The sequence below is a fragment of the Amblyomma americanum genome, unplaced genomic scaffold, assembly GCF_052857255.1.
Source record: "Amblyomma americanum isolate KBUSLIRL-KWMA unplaced genomic scaffold, ASM5285725v1 scaffold_22, whole genome shotgun sequence".
NCBI lineage: Eukaryota > Metazoa > Arthropoda > Arachnida > Ixodida > Ixodidae > Amblyomma > Amblyomma americanum.
This window is the reverse complement of record NW_027526494.1, coordinates 796,764-817,763: the sequence shown is the minus strand read 5'-3', so window position 1 is coordinate 817,763 and position 21,000 is coordinate 796,764. Positions and strand designations below refer to the sequence as shown.

At 47.6% G+C, this 21,000-nt stretch overlaps 1 pseudogene across 1 annotated transcript in view; it reads left to right on the top strand.

Moving 5' to 3' along the window:
• Positions 1-2,569: 2,569 nt before the first annotated feature.
• The window catches only part of LOC144111987 (uncharacterized), a 29,207-nt pseudogene continuing 10,776 nt past the window's right edge, over positions 2,570-21,000 (top strand). Inside the window, exons 1-6 of the transcript XR_013310167.1 lie at positions 2,570-2,780; positions 4,888-5,143; positions 7,792-7,927; positions 10,188-10,340; positions 12,280-12,436; positions 16,661-16,821. The product of XR_013310167.1 is annotated as an uncharacterized LOC144111987 (transcript). The remainder of the gene's footprint in view (positions 2,781-4,887; positions 5,144-7,791; positions 7,928-10,187; positions 10,341-12,279; positions 12,437-16,660; positions 16,822-21,000) is intronic.

Here is a 21,000-nt window from a genome sequence, read left to right as displayed (position 1 = left end):
CGTTCTTGTTCTTTCGTCACGAAGCCTTGGCACCTGCCCGGTGGGCTATACATGGCAGTAAACTGACGTGCGCTGCGACTAATACCGTTTTCGAGGCCAAATCGAACTCCGAAAATTGGGTAGTGGCGTATCACTCAGTGTTTGACGGTGGGCGTTTCGCATACCTTGGCAGCTTGTGCCGAAATACAACGCTACGGTATCTGGCTCCAGTGCGTATAGCATAGCGCAACAAGTGAAAAACGGACTCCTCCTCGCCTTCATATTGTTTTCTCTTTTATTTCATTCCTCTGGTATTTATTGCAAGCAGTGCAATAAACATTTAGTTGTTAGCGCTTTCTATGTGCGTGTCTGTTATTCTCGGTCCAGTCTTTTGCGCGCTGTTCCCGTTGAAATCATGTGCCAACTGCCCCGGCAACGTTCTGCAATAGCATCTTATATTACGCTAAACCATGTGTAATTCAGACATATCGCTTCTGCCAACTATGCTTCCCGCTTCAGAGCAGAGCTAAAGATCTGCCTTTACAGCCACACCGTAGCTGTAGCGCTTTGGACGGTTATCTTCAGCAGGTTCACGTGGAGTGCCTTAGTCGCACCGCCTCGGCGTTCTTGAGTGTGGCACAGCTCAAGATTTTATCTACCTCAATCTTTTTTTTCTAACGACCGGTATATATGGCGCTTTGCGCGTTCATTTGGTGCTCGCACGGTCTAGGTAAAGCGACCATTAGTCAACTAGATCAGCGGCATAGAACTAGCAACGGTAGTTATGTATTGATCCTGAGGAAAAATGCCCCGCAGTAAATCGCCTTTTAAAATATTTTTCTTGATGACAGTTACGCCTGTGGTTTAAAAGATGCGGCATGCAGGAGAGCATTCACACCATAGATAATATTGCACATAAGTATGTAGTACATTTTCCTAAAGCTGAGATGGGTGACCTGCGATCTGGAAGCCGCGTATAATACATTGTATTGGTAAAAAAAAATCGTTGAGTTTCAAACCTTTCTTCAGAAGCCCATCACATACTCTTGGTGCGCCTACCTGCGCGTGCTTCTGTTTGACCAAGCGTGGCCGTCACGCTTAAAAAACGTATATAATTTAATTATCTGCTTATATTTCCGCTATCCTAGACAACCGAAGGAAGCTTCTGTGAGCGCAGATTGTTGGGAGCTCGCGGGAGTCGTGAGCTGCTTCAATCATAGTGGTCGCTCAATACCAAAAACTCCCTGAGATGCCGCGGTGGCTGAGTGGTTATGGCGCTCGGCTGCTGGCCCGAAAGACGCGGGTTCGATCCCGGCCGCGGCGGTCGAATTTCGATGGAGGCGAAATTCTAGAGGCCCGTGTACAGTACGATGTCAGTGCATGTTAAAGAACCCCAGATGGTCGAAATTCCCGGAGCCCTTCACCACGGCGTCTCTCATATATACTGAGTCGCTTTGGTACGTTACACCCCCAGAAACCATAAACCAAAAACTCCCTGAAATATTTCGTCTTCAGACATCAGGACCATGGACCCGATTCTAGAAGCGGAACCTGGACACTTCATTTCAAAGAAGGGCAAGAAGTATTGAAGCCTGTTATCATGGCCTCAACCACGGCGGATGACCATTGGTGCAACGAAACTCAATTTTCTATGCCGGCGAGGTAACGCTCAACGAGAACTAACAGCTAGTTCCTTTGATACACAACTCTTGGTTTCTTCACAGGTGCGCAATGAACTAATTTATGGCCCACAAAACTCTGTGTAGGCGTGAGTGATGCCGCGCTTTGATGATCTCACTGAGCTTTATGTTAATCAAGGACACCAGCTCCCCCGCATATATCTCCGATGCAGCTTTGCTGCCGATGAATGCATGGTTGCAAATCAAAGAACGTCTGCTGTTAAATGACGCAGTGCCTGATATCTTCGTTTGCAACCTAAAGGCCCAGCTCCATGGGCCCTCTGGTCTTGCGCGCTTGGGCGCCCACGCGCCGGCCAGAGAAAGTGTGCGCATGCGCGACGCGTCGTCGGCCTATCGCGTACACGGCGTTCGGATCCGACAGTGCCAGATATTCAGCGCGCGTGCTGCTCCCCGCGCGCCAGCATCGACCAGTCACTGGGCGTTCTGCTTCCGTGTCTGTCGGATCGGGTCTTCTAAGCATTACCTGCAGCGCTCGACGGGACGCGTACTTGCGCCATGCGCTTGGAGTTGTGCACCGCTTTTTTTTGCGCGTCGGGGCTCGACGCTCAGTGCGCAGGCGCGCACGGCGCGTAGCACGCAGAAGTGTCTATGGAGTCGTGCATTTAGTTTTCATTCAGAATCCATCGAAAAAAAAACCAGTGTTAAGGAAGCCGAGCTATAATTTTGTGCCTCCTTCATACTTGCACAGCAATTGTAAATGACGCATCGTAGCCAAAAAAAGTGTTGTAAAAAATGCAGATTTCCGATTTCTCATCTATCGTGCGGCTTTCTTGCGTCACGTTTTACGTACGTTGAATTAGGTTTTAGCGTAACTGGGATCTAAGCGCAACGCTCATGTGCGTTTTGGGCGTTCTGACTCGCCATTACCTTTTCGCCTTGATATGCAGAGCATGGCGACAGCACAGAAGGACAGACGCCTTGGTGTTATTACCGCAAAGTACATAAGCACGCTTCAGGGATTGTGCACAACGACCAAAGCAACCAACAAGGACATCACCGACATTTTCAACGAGTTACGCCGCACTCTCGATACGGGAGCGTCGACAGATTCTGCCTCGTCGTCGTCATCCCGTGCTCCCAAGGGCCGTCGTGGTGGCTCCGGTAAGCATCTCTTTCAAATAGGGAAGTGGCGTCCTGGCTGTTTTATTGCAGGTACGAGTGGGTCTCAATGTTGGTGATTTTGCTGTAGGCTTTGAAGCATATACGAATGACTGCGAAACAAGGAATGCAGAAGAAAACGACAAGGGCCACGTTAGGAGAGAATGACAGCGTTGTAGACTTCAAAAACCGACCAGTTAGTCTATCCCACCTGCAATTAAGAAGATGCAGTGAGGATGGACATTACATTGGATATACTAACAAGGAATCGGCTCTCTGCTGGACAGGAGATTGGATACCAAGCGAGGAAAGTGGCAGATACAGCTAAAAAATAAACTAGGAATAGAGATGAGATCTGGAAGCATGCTTGGATAGAGTAATAGCTGCTGGCACAGCACAGGACTAGTTAGAAATCAAGGTGGAGGCGTTTGCCCTGCAGTCGTTGTAACCTGATGAATGATCGAACTAGTAGTTTCAGATACAGTTGGTTTTTAGTGATCGTGATTTTGACTGCGGTTCCTGCGCGTCAGTTTTAACGCTGTTCGTCCACAAAAACGGAATAAATAATCAGTGCTAAAACTGTAACACATTATGAAGGGAGAGGCGCTTAGACACTCGCTGTTCCTGGACACGAACATTGCCGGGACGAAAAGGATGATGGGCAAATAAAGGAGAGAAAGATATTCAGATGACCATAAGGGGGGTGCAAGGGATCAGTGTGCAAATAACGACGTCGTTTTTACATTCCTCAGCTGACTTAAGGATTGTAAACTGACAGTCAGTACGTACGTCCTCACTCACGGCAGCCGAGCAAGACCAGCAAATATTTTTTGGTGTGAGATCACTTACACTTTCTAAAAATGACGATTAATTAAAGATTAAAGAGGGGTGGTCATGCCGATGTATTTCCATATCCTTTGTTAACGAGCCGCCGCGGTGACTGCGTGGTTATGGCGCTCGGCTGCTGGCCCGAAAGATGCGGGTTCGATCCCGGACGCGGCGGTCGAATTTCGATGGAGGTGAGGTTCTAGATGCCCGTGTGCTGAGCGATTTCAGTGAACGTAAAAAAACCCCAGGTGGTCGAAATTTCCGGAGCCCTTCACTACGGCGTCCCTCATACTGAGTCGCTTTGGGACGTTGAACCTCATAAACCAAACTTGGTTAACGAATCAATCGGTCGTTCAGCCTTGGTTACGATTGAAAATATCATGCTGATTTCATTGTGTTACACCAGGCGCGCTCTTGTAGTTTCCAGCGTAGCAGAAATGTCAAGGGAAGAAAGGTTCGAAATACGAGGGAGGTTATTGTGCTCGCCTGCTGACCCGAAAGACGCTGGTTCGATCCCGGCCGCAGCGATCGCATTTAGACGGAGGCAAAATGATAGAGGCTCATGCACTCAGCGATGCCAGTGGACATTAAATAAGCCCCAGGTGGTCGAAATTATCCGGTGTCCTGCACTATGATGTCCCTCATAGCACGAGTCGCTTGGGGACTTTTAAACACCGTAAACCAGACCACCAAATATGAACGTTCTTGTATTGTTTATGCACCTTTATGCAGCTTTATTAAAATGCCGGCAACCGATGGTTTAACACGTCGTGGCGTTGGCCGAGCGTTAACCCAGGGTTATGCCCTACTGTGCACTATCCCAGTTCGGCCCGTTTGTGGTGGGTCGTCAGGCTTGTGCTTTTCGAGCCCACCCCGACCCTGCTGGACGGCCCATAGTTGAGTGTCCCTGTCTGTAGACTGCACTGCACTTTGAAGTTCGGGCGGGTATGTCCTGGAGGTAGCTTCGGTCGAGATCCTGGCACAGTCCCACATGATGTGCCATTAGTCCGCCGGACCCACTGCACACCACTCGGATAGAGTTCTGAATGAAGCACGTGTAGCACTCCCGGGGCGAAGAGTGACCCGGTCTGTGTCCGCCTTAGGATGATGGACTCCTCCCCACTGAGTGCCCGGTGGGGAGGCGGCAGAGCCTATCACTTCATGATGCAGTTATCCGATTATTTTTCGATACCAGTGAAAGTAGACCAACGTATCGTATTGGGGACGTGGGCTCCTAAAACGTACCCATTTCCTTTCACTATGTTTCCAAACGCATGCGCAGCGCCTCAAGGTGGCAGCGGTGACCGAGAGAGCTTCGACCGGCCCTGCACGTTGCAACCGGGCGAGAAGCAGTGCTGGCTCGTGACCGAGCTCGAGCCGTGGAACCGGGTGCTGTGTCGCAACTGCATTGAGTTTCGCGAGCACGCGTGGGGGGAAATGACGCTGCAGGGATCCAACTGGCCCTAGAGCAGCACCCCGGAAGTCCGCGACATTCTCCGAGCCTCCCTGCTCGTACACCTGATTCTGCGGCAGCACAGGCGAGTGGTGCGCGTGACCTACCTGGGCAGGTCGTGCACGTCACGTGTTGCTAAGTTCAATGTTGTAGAGTGGACGAGATTGCCGTTAGTGTAAATACATGTGGCAACGCTTTGTTGTTTTAGTCAATAATTCCACGCCATTTTAATGCGACACAGATTCATTGATATATTCAAAAACAGTGAAGAAACGGAATTCATACTTGGAATGTGCTAGGAATAGATTTTTTCTATATTTTTACAAATACTTCGTTGCTTGCACTACAAATCGTGCTTGCCTAGGTTTGTCCACGTCTATTACTACGCTCCTATAATATTCGGATACGCAGAACCCAACGGAATCGTTCGAGAGCCTTGGGTCAGGGCGTCGTTAGCGTGGTATACCGCTTCATAGAATGCTAAAAGAACAGAAGTGTTGTAGCCATCTGAACCTGACTTAATGTTAGGGAACGTGAAAAATATCAAGGAATGAAAAATTCAACATCTTACTTATATAAACTAAAACACCGCTCTAGAACTCAGCTTTATTCAATGGCGGACTAAATTTTCTTGAAATCACATTTTCAAATAAAAATCTAGTTTTAATCAGTATTTATAAACTGCCTACACGCAGACATAGAGTGACACTGAGTTTGATCTGACAATGACGTGCCTTGCAAGTACTCTCGCCATGAGTCGTTATTTCAGACCAGATCCCAAGAACGTTGACTGTTGAGCCCAATGCGCAAAACGAAATGGGCAAGCAGAACCCGTAGAGCGTGGATATAAAGCGGACTTCGTTGTTGTAAGCGCCGAACGCATTCGTTGCATACTCGGTAGGTAACAGATCATAACGGAAGCGGGGAACTTCAGGCACATGCTACGCCGCTGTGCACCATGCTTTATTCGGGAAAGGGTGAAAAGCATTCGTAAATAAGGAACATAAACACAAAAACACATAAAGGCAATAAGGGCTCCAGACTATGAGCTCGTATTACGCTTTATAAGGAACCTGCTGATAGCATAAAGCTCAGAAATTATTTCATTTCAAATACAGCACTCAACCGCGCCTCCAATGGAATCGTGTAAATGTATTTTAGCAGCAGTTAACACCTGGCGCGAAATATTCTCGATTTGGTTGTTTTGAAATTATCAACTATCTGTCCAATTTAGGGACTCAGTGTGGACGCTCGTTTTCTGCACCTTAGTTCATGATTCTGCTTGTGGCCGCGATTTTATGTGCATGACCAAAAGCGTCCGTATACACTGCGCCAATTCGTTGCCGACACATATACGATGCCGCCGCATCGACTGCGCAAGTTTATTCGTAATCTTTACATGTGAGACGCTATCGGTGCTTTAGAAAAACAGAAAAAAAACAGTGGTGCCAGACAAGGAGCGCAACCAATTCTTCTCACTGCACAGGTAATATTTATATGCTAAAACAGTTGAGTTTATATTACCATGCCATTACTTTTCATCCTTGGCAGGAGTGTGCTCACTTCTATAAGCCTGATCGAATAATAGTAGTGTACTTTCTTACCGATTCAAATAGGTAGTCGAATATGACATGAATCTTTGAAGTACTGTTTTAAATGCACAAAGCACAATTCTCACAAAGAACGGAGCTCTTTTTTGTGCCGTTTTATTTCGAGTGCCCATGAAAAATGGTTAAACGTGCGACTCGATAAAGACATGAGAGTTAAAAATCAAAATCACTTGGATGCACCATACTGAAGAGGTTACAACTTTTTGCCGAACGCTTCTCAGCGCACCGTTTCCACATCACAAGCCATTGTGTCACCGCACAGGCGGCGACCGGCGATCTGAAACTACACAAGCGCTAAATGTGAGGAGCAGTTAAGGAAACCACAACGGCGTGCACGCTATCTGTAGAGGCTGTGCCGATTACGCTGCGGCAACGAACGTGGAGGGAAGAAACAGCTAACAGAAATGAAGTCATTGCCGATTATGGCAGCGAGCGAACTGGATGGACCACGTCACGAGAGCTGATACGTATTCTGTTTGAGCTGGAGGCACAGCCGCGCAGATGGAACAACCCTCGGCGTCCTGAAGTCTCTATGCCGCTCACGTCGATCGCGGGACTAGACACTGCAGGGCCAGCATGGCGTCCGTGTCGAAGTTTTTTGTAAGAAAATACCTCCGCACCGCTTCATACAAACCCTTTCGAATGTATTTCGAGCATGCATCTAATTGGGGTTGAGAAATAGTCCAGCCGCGAATACTTTTGAGAATGCAGTTTCGTCGCAAAAATCCCGGAAATAAGGTACACTAGCTGGCGCCTTTGCTGCAACAAAAGGAGAAAAGATTGACGAACATTTCGTAAACATATTCAGACGAAGATCTCATAAGAAAAAGAAAAGGCTTCTGTCTGATGGGCCTTGCCACATCGGCATTGCGGACCGTGCTTAGATGCGCCCTTGTTTTGAGGCCTCAGGGCCTCAAAATAACGTGGGCCAATGTTCTGCCACATGGCTAAGTAAACAAATTTAAGTACTCATTGGTTGAAAACAAATAGCTGAAATAGAGATGCGACGTTGGTTAAGAAGTGCCAGATTTAGGCAAAAAAGGACAACGGGACAAAGAGCACTGTCTAGAAGAGAAAATTCATTTTGAAGTCTAATTTTGCCGTTCATTTTGCGATCGTGCAGATGCGTGACCCGCGTTCTGATGCACCATGCTACCACGTTCCTCGAGATGGCTATCTTCTGGCATGCCCTGCAGAATGGAGGCGGGGGAGTCCGCTTTGTCGAGTTCACAGGTTCACAGATCGAGGAACCCACCACGGTGAGTTGTACTGTGGTTTCTGCCAACTGTTGCAGCGTAGAGTTAGTGTACTACTTCAAGCAATTGGGAAGAGCCGATACGGTAACTCTGTAGGCTAAAAATGCAATCTTCACACGGGTGGAGGACCTGGACCTTAATACGTTGTTACGATACCACAGCGATGGCCTAGTCATTCGAGCATCCACCTCGCATGCGAAGGTGTGGGTCAGCTTTATTAGTCGGCTTTATTCCTTTCTTTTGACATATGAACCTGCTACCTGACCAGACAAGGATTTTGTCAATCCATAGATTTCAGTTGCAATTAGATTATTAGCGCGTCGTTACCAGAACCCATATCAGTTTTTACAACTCCGAAAACATGATTACCCTCTCCACTGCGGCTTGAGAAAATTTGGCTGCATCGTGCGAAAATACACGCGCTTTCGAAGGCATGCAGGCAAAGCATCCCCTCCAGTGCACGTAATGTGTCTAAAAAGCTAAATTTGTTCGAGCCACAGAAAAAAAATTCGAAACGCTCATGTGGCTTTTACCAACGGCAGACTACAACTATCTAATTTAAACTTGGATCCTAACTGTAAGAGTTAAAAAGTTGGTTACTAAAAATTAGTTCACCAGCTCACTACTTAAGGCGATTCGCCGGTTTTCTGGTGTCCACCAACACTGGTAATACTATGCCACAAAAGCCACCTTTTTACCCCAAAAACCTATATTTGAACATTTTTGTAAGTGTTGGCTGAAGCACAAGGTATAAACACTTGCTAAAGCAGCGCAAAACAGCGTGCAGGAAAAGTGCTTTCGCCGGAAATTTGCGGGCTACGCAGCGAAGCTTAGCACCGGATGACTTTGTTTTTTCTCACGCTCTCGTGTCCCCACTTGAAGCAGAAGCAGCCGATCGGCAGGGTCAGGTGGTCCCACTCAGTGGTCTGCCTTCCAGTCCTCCACACCCTGCACTTATTGAGCGTCCTCTTTGACGAGGACGTGGCGCATACGTTGGGCAGCTACCTGTTACGGACCACGACTCTCCAGTACATCGCCTTTAACTACGTGCAGGTAAAGCGTCCCGCATGCAGTCATTTCCTGTGCGTTTGTGTAACCCTCGTTGTTTCGCGGTACGTAGACTCCAAAAGAAACTCGCGCTCTGATTTGGTTCGATTTGTTTTGTTGTTGCTGTGATTGTTGCGGAGCGGACTTCTTCAGGGCAAAATTTTAGAGCTTCATTGGCGATCTTAATGGCCCACTTTCGCGTTGTCCATTCGTAAATTTGTACAAAAGCCCGAAGCGCGTGCTCTCGTGAGGGTTTTGTTTGCTAAAATGATTCATTTTGGCCTTGGAGAAGGCAGCTCTGCTCAGCAATATGCTCCTGCAGTGTATTGTACAAGGGCTACCAAGATATTGGATGAGACGGCTAGTGAAATTTAAATTTTAAACGTGGCAAGGAGCTTAGAGAACTACAAAAGACCTTCAAAAATTTGGAGCATGACTGAAGAGCACTATTGCTTGGTATTGTGTTCCGGCGTGACAGTACCGCCAGTGGGCGTTTTCCACCGCACCATTTCATTCTATGCTCGTCTATTGGCTGCTATCACGCTTGACCTTCAATGGGAAAGATCAATCATTCAAATAATTTCCTCTCTATCTAAGGCGCGTTTGATCCAGAGAAAAAGGCGGGTGCTCCATAGGTTCCATAGAGACCTCCACCCATACAAAATTTTTTAGACAGTCTATAAACTGTCCATAGACTTCTGTCTAAATGTCTCTAGACTGTTTAAAGATTAACCATTTAGAACAGTCTATAGGCAATAAAAATCTTAGAGCCAGTCTATAGACAAGCTATCGATTCTTGTCAATACACTTTTATTAAACTTTTTTCTGTAGATAGTCTATAACCTATGGATGGACAAAAAGAAATATCTATAGGTAGGTAATAGTTTATAAGAAGTCTATAGACTGTCTATAGACCATTTTTATAAGGGTATAGACTCTGAAGCACGGCGGAACACCCAGGCAGGTGCCGCACCGCCCTCTGAACTGAAAGACAGAGATATGAGACTGCCTCAGGATAGCGAGGCTCTGAAGTTAGAAGAATACAGGCGATCAGTTATTGCCCTGAACCACTTGCAGTCCGGTCTCTAGGCGAGGCGAGATTAATGCTAACTTTCCGCGTTCCCAGCAGCGAGTGGTTTCCTTGCTTATCTTTTGTGCGCTGCCTCAAAATATACGGCTCTTTTGAACTGTTAACGCCAACGTTATGCTTGTGCAGGCTGAAGATGAGGATGCTGCTGCGTTCCTGGACTATATGGCTCGCAACCAGACAGTTACGAGCCTTGAGCTGCCCGATGAATTCGTGATGGCACGGGAGGGTGAAGCTCTAGCGCTTGTCCTGAGAAACCACGTTGCTCTTGAAAGCCTGGAGGTGAGGAGCACTGCATCATTTGTTGTTGTGCACTGACGATTTGCATCTATGGCTGGGCACTGATAGGCGCCCGGTACGCAACTACCCTCTTCTACATTGCAACTTGAAATATTCGATCAGTGTTCTCTGCGTGTGCGTAATTCAAGGTTGTAAACGTTACTAAAATGAGCATGCAATGTTTCAGTAACAATTCATTTTTCCCTCCCTTGCCCTGTATCACGTCGAGTCATTGTAAAGGTAACTAGTGGCCTGCGAAGACAAAGATGTATAATGCAACTGGCCTCCATGACGTTACCGGCTAAAGAACGAAATTTTACTGCTAGTATTCATGGGCGCACCAACAGGTTGCACGGGTAGGGCTAATCCTCATATGACGCTGCCAAAACGGATAAAGCCATACCGAAGCACAGGAGAGAGAATTGAAGAGGTGAAATCATGGGCAGATTTCACTTCGGCGTCATGGTCACTGGGGTTAATTGCACTACTGGACTAATTTCGCTCACATCTTTCCACTTAGCGCGTCCTACGCCACCCGAAATCGTCATAATCCGGCACGTCCTAATCTCAGTTAACTTTCTCTGCTCTGACACTTTTTCTCACCATGGTGTGTCAACGCGGTTACTATAAAATATCAAAACCATTACCTGGGGCAGATTGTTTCTCTTAGCACCAGGGTGCTCGACCTGTCTTATGCCGTCCCGAAAGACACGGCAGTCGGCAGTCGAATTTAGATGGAGGCGAAATTACAGAGGCACGTGCACTGCGCGATGTCAGTGCATGCTAAACGACCCCTGGTGATCGAATTTTCCGGAGCCCTTCACTACGGTGTCCCTCATGTCTGAGTCGCTTTGGGACATTAAACCCCATAAACCATAATCTTGTCTTACTTGTGTAGGTTATCAAAAGCACATGGCTTTCATGTTTTCAATTTAACGTGCGCATATCATTTTCCATTCCACGTCTATAAGAGTGTTGTTAATCTAAAGGCTTTCTTGTTAGCGTCAAGAAGCTTGTCCCATAGACAGGCAAGCCATGCAGCTGCTTCGTGGGCAAGGGCAAAACCCAGCTATATATCTGGGGCGAAACACCAAACCCCTAGGGGTTTCACAAGCAGTCAGAACATCGTCGCCATATGAATGCAGCTTATGTTCGGCAGTATCGAAAGCGTAAGGGAGAACCGTCGGTCCTGGCTGCCGGCTTGACCGTGATCGTACCGTGGTCGGAGCCACCCCCTTCTAGATGTGTTGTAGCGAATAAATATTACGCTCGCAAAGTCAAGCATCACAGGGAACGCCGCGTCAGCGATAGCACTCTATAGTCGGATACAAGTCAAGAACTAAGTGACTTTTCCCCGTCAAAGGATCCCCTTATAGCCAATGGCGTCGGCCGATTCTCATTACCCTGCTAGCGTGAGAATGCAGGGGGAAGCGGGACAATGCAGAGGGAAGCGGGACAATGCAGAGAGGGAGCTATCCCCAACCATATATAGAGGGAAGGGCCAAATACACTCCAGCCCTTCTCTAGTCACCTACTGAACCCCTCCATGTGGTCCCGGTTTGTCGTCACTTCCTCACGTGAAAAGGTGTACCCTGTCATAACTTGCAGCGCTTCACTACCTCTTGTACACTGTTGTTCCTATGCTGGTGTCAAAAGTCAGTTTAGATTTCGTGTTACAATTTCCACAACGACAGCTGAATGTGGGGCTGCCTAAGATGTAATCTAATTTTGCGCTTCCGCAACATCGCGCCTGCGCTGAGAATGTTTTCGAGCACTTGGCCCATGTCATATACGGGGAATAACGCTTAATTGGATGACACAGGGTAATTTAAGGGTGGGTGGCCGCGTAAATGATCCGGTACGGCTATCGTTGACGCTTCACCGACGCATCGGATACCTTCCCAATTTACCGCATGCATTTATTGCTCTATTCCGGCGGCAGATCAGCGGCACGGAACAGCACACTCCCTCAGCCGTGCTGCGGGCTGCGCTGCAGAGCTCGAGCCTCAAGTCCCTCACGGTGTGCTTCTTCACCATCAACGCCGAAGACATCGAGGCCATGGCCGCTGCCCTGACGCGGCTTCCGCCTCCGTACGCGTGTGTGACCCATGTCGCAGAGTCTCCCGCCAGATGCCCACCAGCAGCGAAACGAACCAGCTGCCTGGAACGCCTCGATTTCTTCGGGTGCACATCGTGCGAACCGCGTCTGCAGCGGGCTTATGCCTCGCTTATCGCAGGCGAGAACTTCACGTCATCATCACGTCACAACTCATTAAAAGGTTGACAAAGCGCAAAAAGGAAATTGGACAAAACAAACGGGGCATATAGACCTTTTCACGTTTACCTTTTTGGGCGCAGCCATATTTCCACTAGGCCTATGCAGTGGCTCAATGGTTATAGCTGTCTGCTACTGACCCGAAGGACGCGGGTTCGATCCCGTCCGCAGCTGCCGAATTTCGATGCAGGCGAAATTCTAGAGGCCCGTGTACTGTGTGACGTCAGTGCACGTTAAAGAACCCCAGGTGGTTGAAATTTCCGGAGCTCTTCACTACGGCGTCCCTCATAGCCTGAGTCGCTTTGGGATGTTAAACCCCCATAAACCAATGCTGTCACGACAAAGCGGAGTACACCTCATAGACGAAATATTTATCCGTCCGTGATTATCACTTGATAAAACTCGAAATTCTGTGGCGCCATCTAGTGAAAACATAAATTACTCAGTCGGCGCCTAGAAGGGAACGCCGCTTTTCATCGGAGAAAGCAATGGGGAGACCGCAAGCTACTAAAAAGCTATCAAATACGCCTTAAAAAAACGTACTGCCCTTAAAAATCAGTACTATTTTACCGAGATGAGGTCATGTTATGCGGTACACCAATAATTTGAAGGTTTGACCACTAGATGGCACTTCAGTTCGTGTTATGCGATTTCAGGTCACAAACTAAAATCAAAATTTTGTTTCTACGACACTAAAATGCTAAATTCTTAAATAATGCGACCAGATCTATTCACTTCGGTTTTAATTTCACAAGTGTTTAGGTCAGTTGTCGGTCCCTTGACATTCACAGTCATGAATGAGGGTCCAATGGGACTTCCTTAGCAGCAAGACTTCCGGCGCGCAGGCGTTAGCGATACACTTAGCCTGCCGTAACATAGCTTGACATATAAAAGTAAACGCTTTCCTTAAGGCGAAAAGCGACTGGGAGGGCTTGGTCAAATAATATACAGTGGAAAGTAGCGACCTGTATTACGTAATCACCAAACATGATTGCAACAGCTTTCAGAAAACAAAGCGAGCGCCGATGACGAGTGCAAAAGCATGAATTTCTTTCAGCCAGCCAGAAACGTAGACGCCTCAGTCGGGCGTACCACGGCGCAATAAACTTCGCTGACACGCAAACTTACCTGCGGTATTTGCCTTCGCCTACCAGGTTATGCTGAGAGGAAGTAAACGGGTTCCCATAATTCTGTTCCAGTGCTCAGTGAAGCACCAAGGATACTTTTCAGCGTAAAATATTTATCACAGGCCGAAACGCTCATTCAAAGTGACATGTTTCCTGTACCCGATCTTATACTAGCAGCACTTTTGATGCGTGATATATTTCAGATGACACGAGCACCCCAAATTGGAGGAAAGAGTGCATTTTTTAAGACTAATCGCTGCAGGGCTCCCGCATGCTTTCGGTATTTCCAGCGCGGTCAGAAAGAGGCCTATCAGCCTCTTAATAGCCTCAGCTACAACCATGACTGCAGGCTTGTGCGCTATTTTAGTGCATTAGAGCTTGATCTTCAACTCAGGCGCTTATTCATTTGCTCTGGGGGCCGAAGCAGTGGCTCAGTGGTTATGGCGCTCGGCTGCTGGCCTGAAAGACACAAGATCGATGCCAACCGCGGCGGTGTGATTTTGATGGAGGCGAAATTCTGGAGGCCCGTGTGCTGTGCGATGTCAGTGAACGTTAAAGAACCCCAGGTCGTGGAAATTTCCGGAGCCCTTCACTACGGCGTCCCTCATAGCCTGAGACGTTAAACCCACATAAAACCCCGAGGAAAAAAAACCTGTGAGGACCGTCTCTGTTGTCACCTTGTTGTGGGCAAGCTACTCCAGGTGGTCACGCGACATTGTGACCTCATGAAACCCTACCCACTGGATTGTAAGCAAACTGCCCACCGTGGCGTTCAGCGGTTCAGCTAATGATTGCTGGCGAGAGGTTGCTTGGGAAGGGCATGCTGGGTCTCGCACAAGCCCCACCACTGGCAGCGCCCACCGCCAGTGCTGTGAGGGTGCCCAGCGATTTATTGTTGTAAATTAGACAAGAACCATTCCACATATATGGGCATTAACTAATTAACGCTATCGCATATTACCCTTAAGCCAGAGCTTAAGTCTGATTTCATCGATCTTTGTCTCAAGCCTGCTTGACATTGCAAACCGAGCCTTGATCCGCAACAGAAATGCCAGCGCACCCAAATTGCATTCCTCCTAACCGCGCTAAATCGTCTGCTATTTCTTGCTCACTGCGCCGTCAGCCGTGCCAGCCTTGCTCGGATTGCTTGCACCACGTTTTCAGTTTAGACAGGAGAGGGAAATAATGAAACCTAAAAGAGTAACTGTAAGCTGTAGTTGCGTGTCGTTTCTGGTCATCTGACAGCAGTGTCTGAATACCTCCCCCCCCCCCCTCAATATCGCGCGGCAGTGTTTTTGCTAATGTAATCCTGGCAAATACAGTGATAATGAGCAGTGGTAGCTCTCGGCGGATAGTGTTCCTCATGCGTAAGGAGATACTTACGGACTCCTTATTACATCATAGGAGAAAAAAAAATCCTTCGTTCTCCGTTTTCTGCGCACGAGTAATACATTCAAACTGGCATTCAGCCCAAAAGCAACCTCGATACTGAGGGAAACTAAAAGGGGGAGGAGGATGTGGAGAGAAAATCACCAACGTCAGCCTTACTACGCCCTAAGCAGGACAAAAGCCTCTCCCATATCTCTCCAAATAACACTGTCCTGTCAGTTCCGGCCACCTGGAAGATACATCACTTTTCACTGTCCTTCTAGGCAAACGGACGATGGCTGTGACCGCTTACTCCTTCACTTTTAGTTATTTTGTTTTTATTTGTATGTACCATTGATCTAATCGGGACCGGGATAGGAGTGGGCACAAGCAGCAAATTGAGGTGAACGCAGGATGGTACGCTAAAACAATCAGTATTGAAGAATACACTCAAGGGCGGCAATGTGAGACGTGCCATTTTCCTGATTGATTTGCATTGTCTGGTTAATCGTCCATGCAAGTGTGGGTGATCGGTACAGATGGTAATTCATGACAGCTAAAAAACACAGCGCAGGGACGAAGGAAAGGCGGACACCACCACCCAGAAACGTCAGATTTCTCAAGCTTGCCATGGAAAATGTTATCCAGTTGGCTCTTCACCGTAAGGGTCACGTAAAGCGGAGAGTGCACACTCGCAGATATACCACCCGTGATCACGTGGTCTGAATAGGCACGCATTACACCAGATACCGCTATGGATGCTTAACAGCTAAGAAGCGCTGCGGATCTTTAAGACGGGGAACAAGAAAAGACACACCACAGCGCTGACGGCCATCAATTTCGTAATATATCCTTGTCCACCTGAAATCTAAAACAAAAATGTTTATTAGAAACTTAATTTAGCTGCTTAAACATTGATGTATATCAGGCACATGATGTCCGCGTTGTAGAGAGCTTAACAGACTGCCCCAACTTACCTGTTTTTAAGATAAAAATCTTTAAAGGTTAAAAAATGAATCGCACATTATATAAATCTTTTTGTATTTTCAATATTTTCTGTATTTTCCTGAATGCATTTTTGGCTTTATGTGCCTGAACACTCACGATGCAGCAACTCCTAAATTTCGAGTTAGCCGTTTTGCTGGAGTTCCCGGGTTCGAACCCGGCCGCGGCGGCTGCGTTTTTATGGAGGAAAAACGCTAAGGCGCCCGTGTGCTGTGCGATGTGAGTGCACGTTAAAGATCCCGAGGTGGTCGAAATTGTTCCGCAGCCCTCCACTACGGCACCTCTTCCTTCCTTTCTTCTTTCAGACCCTCCTTTATCCCTTCCTTACGCCGTGGTTCAGGTGTCCAACGATATATGAGACAGATACTGCGCCATTTCCTTTCCTCAAAAATTATTATTATTATTGATTATTATCATTATTTGCCATGTGGTAAATAATACCTACATTCCCCAGACCAGGAATAGTTTTCCTGTCTCGAGTTGCCCGCTAGCTCCAAAAGCGGGCGTATCCCACCGCACTCTGTGAGCGTCCGTTTCTCTCCGCGCAGGCGTCCTCCTCGAGCTCAGGATCATCTTGTGCAACCTGAACGAGGTGTTCGCTTCCAACGCGGTCCCCAAACTTCGGTGCGACTCTCGGCTGCGGGTGCTAGACGTTACGAGGAACGAGATCCCCGTCGCGTCCCTCTGCTTCCTCGTCGGAGCGCTCCAAGTGAGTGGTGTTGAAGCGAAAAGCTTCACTGCGCTAGGTAAAGCAGTCTTCGGGTAGCAGCACAACGACTTTGAACGACCTTCAGCCCAACCAAAGATAGGCGTGTATGACCATATATGAAGTACAGTTATGGCGTCGAACCCTTGACCCCTGACCTTGACCCATGATTTTTAGTAGACCTTTGACCTTTAACATTTTGTCACCTTTGGGTTGACCTTTGACCGTAAGAACATCCGCTGGGGTGGTGTGAGCGCTGAGCGACCAGCCCAGTGCGGTGAGCTGAGCTCCCAACAGCTTTAGCCGACGAAAGCGCATGCGCAAATGACACCGACAGGGCAGCTGGCCTCTCGGTGCTGTCTGCGGCTGCTGGTAGTCGTATATGGTTATGCTATGCTAAAATGGTCTAGTTATTTACCGCCAAAAAAGGGCAAAAGTAAAGCTTTTGAAGCCACATGCTTCACTATACGCTCGGTAAAGCAGTCGTCCCGTAACCCGAAGAATGACCTTAAACGACCTTCAGCCCACCCACGTTATCCGTGTACGACCATATGTTTTACAGTTATGAAGTCCAGCCCTTGACCCCTGACCTTGACCTATGACCTTTAGTTGACTTTTGACCTACAACTTTTAGTAGACCTTTCACATTGGGTGACCTTTGGGTTTACCTTTGACCTTAAGAACATCCGATGGGGTGGGGTGAAGCCACGTAATGACGTCCGATGGGGGTGTCGTAAGACTATGTGATACCACATAATAGCCACGTTGTCGTGTGGGTATATATAGAACGGCTGTCAAAAGCATGTAGCGGAGCTGCCATGGACGAGCCTCACGCTTGGCAAGCGTGCTTGCGTTTCGCTAAATTCCAGGGTTAGCCAAGTTAAGCCACTGCCAGTTTTTGTTATTTATATTCTTAGTATTTAGGCGTACGGCCCTTAGAACATTAGCGTTGGATGTCCGCTGTACAGTACACAGCGCATGTTGTTGGGCGAGTCGGTCATACATCGTTGAGTAAACGTGTACTGCGCAAAATAATACAAACAAGGACGAGAACGGCCCTTCTCGTCCTTGCTGTACTATTTTGCGCAGTACCTTTACTCAACAGTAAAGAGCCATTGCCGAATAAATGAAGTTTATTAAGAACGAAAATTAATAGGAATTGTCCTTGATGTCTAAGAACCGTGTAAACCGCGGAAGGAGCATGCAATAATTCGCTTTGATTTTTATTAATAGAACAAAGCAACGATAGAAATTGCTTTTACTGTGCACCAGCAGTTGTTTTGTTAGGCACCTGTCCCTGGCCTTCTCGTTGCCGTCAGCGTAACCGCTCGGTGCGCTAGTCTCACGGTCGCGTGACCTTATGTAATGGTCAACCTGAGTCGCGTAACCTATGGGTGGCTCAGTTTAGAACAGCCGCCTGCCAGTGCAGGGGTGCATCACTTAACCACTACACCAGTGCGCCAGGAATATACCCCCAAAACTAAACGCCTAAACAGCTATCGCTGAATATCGTGTTATATAATCGTAACCATGCTGTGAGGTTCTTTTTTTTTCATGTGACATCATCTAACAGGCTTCTCGCGCACCGGCCAATCTGAATTTCGCTCACCAGTATAGATATTCGATCGCCTGTACGCACGTGTGAATATTTGCCGTTCAGACTATTGACAACGGATGCAAAAAGCTCGCGCTACGACGACGAGCAAAATGGCGACGCCTATGCAGCGCATGGAACGTTTCTGTAGCCTACAAGAAATCAGTCCAAATAAATCTCTAGATGAAATACACCTACGTGAAATGTGTCCATATATATAGGAAAATGCATAGGGCTAATGTAATTCGAGAAAATTGCGTAATTCCAAACATCCCAACATGTCGCTACGGTTCCGAGATTATGGTGTCCTGATTATGTCATAAAACTGACCCACAGAAACGTGGCTTCACGAAATTTTTAGCACTTTTGACATGCTTGCTTGCACCGGAAGACCCAGCGTTTGGAAGTTAATCCGTCGCCCCTGTTTTTCTGTTTCGTAATCGATGGTGTACTCCTAGGAGGCAAACCCTTGAAACCCATTAGCCGGCAAGCAGTGAATAACGAGCATGTACATATGAGCCTACATCCAAAGCAGTTACCCACTGAGATACATCAAGCGGCGCTTTAACTCAAATCTTTAACACTTAAGATTTCTGTATTCAGTGGACGAAGATATTGAAGTACCAGAAATGAATATTCCCTATGAGAACTTCAGAGAAACTCCGCCACTAGGACGCAACTACACATTCTTCCACCCATAACCTAAATACTCTTCTTAATCATTCCCGGTTTTTTCTGTGCCGTATCCGACGCCTCTCCGTTTCCACCAATTGTCCCGTTCCTTATGCTAATTTAAATATTGTCTTTTCTCCTGCCACCATTGCCATCCAGTCGCTTCACTTCAGTATGATGAAGATGACTGGTAACGAAAGCAGAGCGTCTGCCTGGGTTGTTGTGGGCTGCAACGTTTTTTACAACGGGGCTATTCGGAAACAGCCTGGGAGAGGAGAAGGAGATGTAATGAATGATAGGCCGCTCCGTAGGTTCGAGAGCAGCTTTAAGTATCTGGTGTTCCTGTTTCGCATTGGAAAAAGGTGCATTTGTCGGTCTCTGTGTTGTATGAGGTTTCCAGGAGGAATGAACAGCCCCGTAGCGTACATGCGCTCAGTGGACGTATTTGCGGGAACTTTAACTCATTAACCCCCGACGTTTCATATTATACAGAGCGCCAAAATGAATAATTTTCATTTCTGCCCGCATATCTACTTGAACTGATAAAACATTTCGAGTAATGACCTTCTCAAACGTACTTATGAACGCAAGGCCAATGTATAAGCTGCCAGAGACGCAGGAGGCCCGCGAAAAGATAAATTCATGCAAAAGCTAGCCCTACAGCAAAGAAGCCTAGAGCTCTAGAGGACTGCTAAGACTAAAACTAAAAGGGGAACCTTCCTGGACGATTCCATAGGAAGCAATCTACGTTTATAGTTATGCTAGTACTTGATCCTTGAGGGCAAAGTGTTAGCAAGAAAAATTCTACGGATGACATTTACTCGTTGCTGCTAGAAGAGCCGAGAAACAATGGACATAATCGTATCCAATATGAGGCCCTCTAGCCTTCGCTTAACAAACACTGCAGAGATTCCAGATGCACTGGATATGGAAATAGCCAGGGCAAACTTGGTATTTAAAACGTAAAAGCCAGTAACGCGATTAAAAATACTCAGCGGGGCCAGTTAGTGCATGGTTTTGATAATACACGATGCGAAAAACAGACAACACTGGAGGAGGACAGACGAAACATTCGCATGCTTCGTCTGTCTTCCTCCAGTGTCGCCTGTTTTGCGCATCGTCTTTTTTCAAAACGCGATTAAAGGTGGTGGTGGTAATAACTTTTATTGCATAGAAAAATAAACGTCCTCAAGGGTTGGCTGCTACTTGTACAGATGTCCACGGGCCTGTGCTTTACGAACAGCTGTCTGCTAGCCATGTTTGGTCAGTTGGTTGAGCAATCCGCCGAGCGGCCACCATGAGGAGGGGACGTGTCTGGTACGGGGACTACTGCCTTGGGTTACGGGCGTTCCCACAGGTAGTGCACGAGTGTGGTCTTGGCTTTCCCACTCGTGGAGTAGAATGGGAGGGTGAATGTAGTGCGGTAGCGATGTAAGAGGTAGGATGAGATGTAGCAGTTTGCCGGGAGTTGTCGCCGGGCCGCACTGTATTTTGAACCTAGCGTGTGGTGAGGTGTGGTAGGGTAAGGCGGCTGCGTTTGTAATGAGTGCTGGTGTTTTGGTAGAATTGCGCGCGAAGAGAATGGGTGCGGCCCCGATTGTTCCACCCTCGTACACGGCGACTGCGGTATAACAACCGGGTAGGGTGTGTTGGGCCGTGTTGACATTCACGATGCCGCTTCCGCATCAGTAGTGTTCGGTGTATTATTCAGCTTTGGCCTGGTGTCTGCTCCTGTGTAGCCCAAGGTTTCATAATTTTCGGTAAAGGATTGATTCAGAGTTGGCCGTGTGCATCAGGTGGGATGATTTGGTAGTTGAGGGCAGTAAAAAAGTGGTTGGGATCGGGTGGAAATGCTGCAGGGGGTGTTGGCCGGTTTCTGTGCAGGAAAGTTGAGGTGTCTGGTTGCTTCGTTAGGT